Source organism: Callorhinus ursinus, unplaced genomic scaffold (genome assembly GCF_003265705.2).
Source record: "Callorhinus ursinus isolate GAN/ISIS: 27379988/994484 unplaced genomic scaffold, GSC_fseal_2.0 scaffold10, whole genome shotgun sequence".
NCBI classification, from domain to species: domain Eukaryota; kingdom Metazoa; phylum Chordata; class Mammalia; order Carnivora; family Otariidae; genus Callorhinus; species Callorhinus ursinus.
This window is the reverse complement of record NW_027397072.1, coordinates 14,656,570-14,663,807: the sequence shown is the minus strand read 5'-3', so window position 1 is coordinate 14,663,807 and position 7,238 is coordinate 14,656,570. Positions and strand designations below refer to the sequence as shown.

The 7,238-nt window shown below is 40.3% G+C and overlaps 1 long non-coding RNA gene across 1 annotated transcript in view; it reads right to left on the bottom strand.

Moving 5' to 3' along the window:
* Positions 1 to 2,984: 2,984 nt before the first annotated feature.
* Positions 2,985 to 7,238, bottom strand: part of LOC141373551 (uncharacterized) — a 90,180-nt gene continuing 85,926 nt past the window's right edge. Inside the window, exon 3 of the long non-coding RNA XR_012379631.1 lies at positions 2,985 to 2,999. This is a non-coding gene — a long non-coding RNA (uncharacterized lncRNA). The remainder of the gene's footprint in view (positions 3,000 to 7,238) is intronic.

The window sequence follows — 7,238 nt, the reverse complement described above, 5'->3', positions numbered from 1 at the left end:
CCTGAGGTATATCTCTGACCCCGAAACTTGCCCTCACCTTGACCTTGGAGAATCTGCATGCTACCCAGGAGGCTCACTCTTTCCACTCTTCATGTTCCCCACACCTGCCAGTGCCAGCTTCCAGGGAAGGCTAAAGTAGGTTGACCAGCCACTTTGGGCGAGGTTGCCAGGGTACCAGAGCTTAATGCCTACAGCCCCCAAAGGGAGCAAGTAAATAGGAATGACCCCGACTCTCTGGGAATAAGCTTCACAGATGAGTTTGGATTAATCTAGAGGTGGGGAGCAAGGGAAAATGTGCCTGATGAAGGCTAGCAATAAATCAGAACTTGCAGCATGGATAAATGATGAATTGCCAAGATGACTCAAATATTAAAATAACCAAGTTAATCAAAAAAGATCTTTTAAAGAAGTTGATGATAAAACAATGGGATTCCTTATCCTCAAAGAAAATCTAAGGGAAAAATCAAACAAAGGCAAGCAGAGGTCAAAGGGGGAGATGGTGGGATAATTTATTTATTTTATTTATTTTTTTTTTTGGTGGGATAATTTAAGCATTGCTTGAGAAGCCAATTGAAAGGAGGTAAAGGAAGATCCAAGGCTATAAAAAAAAAGGACCTTTGCTACAACTTCTCAAAGGGAGTGATAATTCCTTCCAGGGAAGCATGATGTCAATACTTAGTAAAACAAAAGGCAAATTCTGAGCTACAACATAAACACAACTCTGGATAATGAATTCTAGAGAAGCATACTACATGCACTCATGGCATCCTGGAGGCAAGAGTGCAGGGTAAACTTCACAGTCAAGTTCACACACACACACACACACACACACACACACACACACACACACACACAGAGGACCCAAAAGCAGGTAGGAGAAAGGTAGAAAATAATCTAGGAATTTCTTCTGAGGTCTTCTGCTTTCTCCCCACAGCAGTGTTCCCCCGAGGAAACCCCTTCCCCTATCCGTGCCCCCAAAGGAAATCTCATGTTTAGGTGCTCACTCAATCCTGCACTTCAAGGATCCAGATACATCAGGCGCATTCTGAACCTGCAAGTAGCTGACACCTGTTTGGGGAAACCAATGTGTAAACAGACAACCGCGCACACAAGGATAGAATTGTGTGCACAGGTGTGGTGGGATCCCAGAGGGAAGATGAACATTGGGCCTGAGAAGAGATCCTGGGCTGTTTCAGGATTCCAGTGATGCCATGAAATGTGTAAAAATGTTGTGATCCCCAGAGCATTTCTGTTTATGTGGGCAGAAACAAATGCAATCGATAATATTGGTGCCCAACCCAGTAAGGAGAGGCGTGTCAGAAAATCAGAATGTCAGGGCTGAGAAGGATTAGAAAGAGTATCTAATTCAAGTCCCTGAATGATAGATGGTGAGACAGAGGCTTAGCAGGAACTGGCTTGCCGAGGCGATGATTGGCCAGTGGTAGAACCGGAAGTCAGTTGTAATCTAGCTGTATTTTTTTCTGAAAGGCAATATAATTTCATACTCACTTTTCAGTTTTAGTAAAATTTGTGAGGGAGATGAAATGCAAGCGCACAACCTGTTTCTGCCTTGACATTTTATATTAGTAAGACTTTCAATTTCTTTATCTTGGACATCTTATTTTGGAACTTGCAGCCCAAGTTCTAATTCTCTTCCCGCAATCTTAGCAGAATCAATGAGGGGGTGGAAGCAACTTATTTCCTTGAAACACAAAAGTCAAAGAGATGGGATACTGAGGGTCACATTGAGTTTGAGAGTATTTACAGACGCAGATATGCAAAAGAGAAAGACAGGCCTGTGTCTGCCAGAGCTAGGGTGATCCCATAGTGCCGAAAGCCCACTCCAATCACAGTCCAATCTAATTGCAGGCTTGCAAACTGATAGCAACAGCGATACAATACTGAGGTCATTTGTTGAACACTCCCTGCCCCCCAAAGACTTTAGGCAGCACCAAACTCACTTCTGAAGTGCCCAGCCACTGGCGCCTGTGAGCCATGCTCCTATGTGTCTGGCTCTCGGTGTTCAAGGAGCTCAGAGCTGGAGGGTCATGGAGCGAGTGGTGGTACAAGTTGCAGGACTGTAAAGGCTGCCTCAGGGCAGCAGAACAGGGCTGCCAGAGGAGGGCAGAGCTGCTCCAAGATCCGCTGGGTGTGGAGAGTGGCTGATAAGGGAGAATAAGCATTGACTTGGAGAAAAACATTGTGAGTCCCTGGCGTCCCTTGCACTTAAATTTTGGTTCTGCCACCAGCTCTGCCTGAGGTCGAGCAAGTTCCTTACTATAGTTCATTGGTTTTAAAGGCACATTTCTGCCCCCCCCCCATTTTAAAAGTCTCTGAAATTCCAATGTGTCTTGTAACTGGTGGAGTCTTATAATTTTCAAAGCTTTTTTATTTTATTTCCTTTTGTGATGGTAAATAAAAAAAATGACATGCCTTACGACCAGTGGCATTTCACATTTGATGACATTTAGTAGTATTTCTCATCTTCTGTTTATAAGATAAAAATAATATTAAATTAAAATTTTAATATTTGAGGTTTAATGTAAGGGTTAGATTATATGATGTAAAAAAACAATTTTAGGAAAGTATCCAATATCTAAGAATGGCCTCAAATGCTAAATGTAGATGCTAAATGATAACTCTGTCTGCAGGCCGCCTGAGCCCATTCTGGTTCACAAAGATTATCTGGGAAAGTCAAATAAGAAAAAATTGTTGATTTGGTGCCAGTTGATTTCACGGGCTTTACTTCACTTTGTCTTACCATGCTCTCAAGATACAACATCAGAGATCACACCTACCTGTCAAAGATCCCACAGTTAATGACAAAATGAGGACTTGAATTCTTCTCTGTGACAAGCCATGCTTTCTAGCATCGAACCGATGAGTGCAGTTGATTACCATGAACCCTAGGAGTTTCCAGAATCCGTCCATGCTCTGTACACCAGACCTCTGGGCTCTAAGAAAGGTGAATGCTGGTCTTTTCCATGCATCCTAGGAAACTGGATTAATATGTTGGAACAAGGTGTCAGGAACTGGGTAAGGACTAGCCCAGGTATTAGAGAAAAGAATCCTGCCAACATGCCTAACCCTGACTCAACATCAGATGGTTCCTCGCTCCTCCTGGTGCGAAGCTCCCACCGTGACAACCTCAAGTAGAAGCAAAAGAGGTGGGGAAACACCCTCGGGGTCTTGTTACAATGGTTTGAACTCAAACAATCTCCTGATGGCTTCTCTGGGCCAAGGCCAACTACAATGGTGTGTTCCTCACAAGTAGTCTATTCCCATTTCTGAGACTCCCTGAGGTGTATTCAATAATGCACTCCTCATTCTGAAGCAGATGGAAAAGTGTTTAAAAAGGTGCCAGGTTTATTTATGGAAGCATGAGATTGAATTTAAGAGATGCGCTTTGCCAATATGAAATGTGAACTCTCAAAACAGGAAGTGTGTTTTACTGCCTATTTATTTTATTGCCGTATCAGCTGCCCAGAGCCTAAGAATCCTTCCTCTCAGGAATTATTTATTTTCTAACTTCTGAACCAGAACATCTTGACCATCAGCCCTCGAGCTCCTTACTGCCAGATTCCCAACTACAAACATGTGCCTTACTGTCTCTCATAGGGTAGCCACTGAGGCTTCAGTGAAAAACATTTGGACTGTCCTATTTTGTACTGAGTCTTCTTTTTTTTCATGGAAGTAGAGATGTTTCAAGTAAGTTGAATCAAATGACCAAGAGAATGAAAACATTTAAAAGCCTCTTAGAGTAATGGTGGAACTATTGAATTTTCTCATATACTTCAAGATACTCAATAATCAATATTCTGTCATTACCACTGAATCATTCTGAAGAATTTAATGGCAGAAAATGAGTAACTGGATATACATAATCTGAAAACAGGCTCGGGGTGGGGAGGGGTCAAACGAATACGTAATATAAAAAAAGGACAGAGCTGCTGTGTAAGAGTTCTTTCACCTTTTAGGAAAATCCACCCCAGTCTAGTCCACCAGAATAATCTAGACCATTTTAGTCTGAGTACTTCAGAAAAGGTACGTTTTCACATGTGGACTTTACCTGCAAAGCTCAAGCAGCTAGAAGCTCTCAGGCAAAAGACATGTTACAATGGTGCCATCTTGTGGATACTCTCTGAAACACATCTTTTCTTCTCTTCCACTCAAAACTCCTCAATGGCTCCCTATTGCTGACAGAAAAGAGTCTAAAATTCCTGGCATTCAAGGCCTTTTATGATCTAGCACAAGTTGATTTTCAGGCCTCCTGACTCTCCTTACATGGGTATTATGCGCCACTCCCCAGTATAAATTCAGAATTTCCTGCCTCTTCAATCTCAAGCCCAGCATTAATTCAATGCAATAAACCAGCGGAGAATCACAGAACAGCAGAGGGATTAGGGGCCAGAATCCCAGTAGGAAAAAGGTGAGAAGGCAGGGGGTATCCCAATATCCAATAACCATATTATGTACCACGTGTTTATAACAACCTGAAGGCCATTCTGCTCTGTGGTTATGTAGAAGTTTAAATAGCAGAAGAGTGAGCAATAGGAAAGCAAGAAGGAGCAGGAACACACACACACAAAATATATACTAAAATAAATACGGGAAAACAGTTGGCTAAATTCACAATTGATCAAAAAGTGCAATAATGTCAAGCACTATCAGGTTAGTTCATCAAATTTAAAATGACTAGTTGTAAAATGGCACTGGGCCATGTTCTTGAGTATTTAGAAAATGGATCATCTCATACTCCTGTGCAGGGTAGTATTTCTGCAGGGCAATTCGTGAATACTTGTCACAAGCCTTAGAAATGCTCTTACACTTTTATCTAGAAATTCTTTTTAAAATGTCTAGAGGATATTACCACAGGTTTGTACCAAGCTATATCAGAATGGTAACAACCACTGAAACACTAATTGTGATAGATTAAAAAGTTGAAACACATTACATGACTAATCACAGGACATTTGATATATTCATATGATAAATTTAAATAGTCATTACAACTGATATGTGACAAAAATATTTACCACATATGTACTGTTCATATTCTCGTATTTAGTGAAAAATGAAAGACTAAAACCTTGCATGTTCTATTTTTGTTTTTAAAATATGTGCATAGAATAATAATCAGAGTTACTCCAAAATATTAATGATGTCTTATCTAGGTGGCAACAGTATGCGTGGTATTCATTCTCTTTTTCTTTTGTAATGAGTCAAATATTTCCTATATAGTATATTTTAAAGAAATAAAATGATTAAAAAAACAATAAAAACAAGACTCATATTAGGTTGCATCTGTACATAATTTTCAATTTGACTGAATTCAGCTTATCATGCATTTTTGGTTTTGGTCAGCTCCTACTACAGTTCAAGGTCTCTGGGATTCCTAATATTTCCCTCTTCACCAGGTCTCATGTGGGTGTGGGTATAGTGAAATTGTACCTGAACAATGCCACGTAAATACTGTAACTGAACAAAAGCGCTTTGGAAGGCAAAAAAAACATACTACTATCAAGAGCCATAAAAATGGTTATGTATTTCAACCTGATAACCCCATTAGAAGGAGTCCATCCTCATGACATCCTTCCCTCAACAGAAGAAATATATTCATGCCTCAAAATGTTCATTGAGTTATCATTAATGGTGAAGAGTTTGGAAACAATTTAAAACTCCAGTTGTAGTGGTTAACTAAATTCTGGGATATACACTCAATGAAAACTTTAACTCTTAAGAAAGTTACAGAGCAGGATTTAAATACCTATGGCATGACGGTGAGTGAAAAATAAGTGGATTAAGACATAGTTGACTTCTTGTGATTATGAGCACATAAAAGAAGTCTGCATGTGATGAAAGAGGAAAAGGAAATATGTAACGAAACATGTAACAAAATAGTCTTGAATTTTGTTGCCTTTTATTTGAAATAAAAGAAACCTATGCTAATGGTTGCAAATCTCTGCCCTGAGGATGTGAGACTAGAATGCAAGACCCACAGCTGTCCGGTGTGATGGAAAATTGAGAATCTAAAGGTGGCAGCAAAAGCAGAAGCGCTTCATCTCCATGGATGGCGTCCTAAGCAAGTCGGCTCATGGCAAACTCCATTCTCTGGTGGCTTTCTCAAAGGATGTGTTTTGTCTACTAAAAAAAAATAATAATAATAATAATAAAAATAACGATGTCTTAGCTCTGATGTCTCAGAGCAATATGGAGGGCTCTGACCTCCCACCCCACACTCTTTAACTCAGTGACTAGAGATTTTTATAACAGGAACTTGGATATTCAGTTTATATAACTTAATCCATTTGTAATTTTCTCTTATACAGAGACATCCTATTTTGCAGAGTAGTAGACCAGCCCTCCCTAAGTGACCTGGAGCACCTAGATCCAAACAAGGGAAGAGAGATTTTTTAAAAAGAGACAAATTGCCCTTTAATTGAAGGAAGAATGAGCCAGCTCAGTGCAACGTTCTCTGGAACAGCAGATCCTCTAAAGACATGCTTCTGCTCTCAAAGAGGTTGGCCTGGCAACTCACTTACACACTCCACTTGGGGAAAATTCTTTTCAGCACTGGCCAAAATGCCGATCCAGGTTCCTTTGCCTAGCAGCCTTGAAAGCTTGCACACATTTACAGAAAATACTTTCAAATGACTCTGGAGTTCTGCTTTATGTTTCATGTTCCTTTGAACTTATTACCTCTTTACAATGTCTTGGACTATTAGTTTGGGAACATTTAAAGTTAATGACTATATGGAAAGTAAAACAACACTTTGATGTTGTCCAAGCCATCCATTTCTCTCTTTCATACACAGGAGGTTATAGAAGGCTGGCCGATGCCAGATCAAGTCATTTCAGGAATAAATAACTTATTTGGGGGTCTATATGGATTGTTGCTTGGGGGAAAAGGGGATAGATCAGCTCTGGAATGTCTAAGAGAACCAGAGCCATGATTAATGAGGGTCAACTTTAAAACTTGAGCACACACAGATAGGATTACTTCACACAGAACAGAGTCTGTCTGACCCAGGCTTCCCCAGCAGAGCCCCCTGAGGTACATCATTCACAAATCTTGTTGGTTTCAGGGATACACTGACAGCAAAAAGAGATACGGAGAGGACCTCCTCGGCCATAAGAGACAGAACCCAAAGTACTATAAAATGCAAAGATAATGGCTATTAAAGAAAGTTGGCCAATGTTTCTAGAAAAGTCAAGATTCAAGCTTTCTGGTCGAGTGT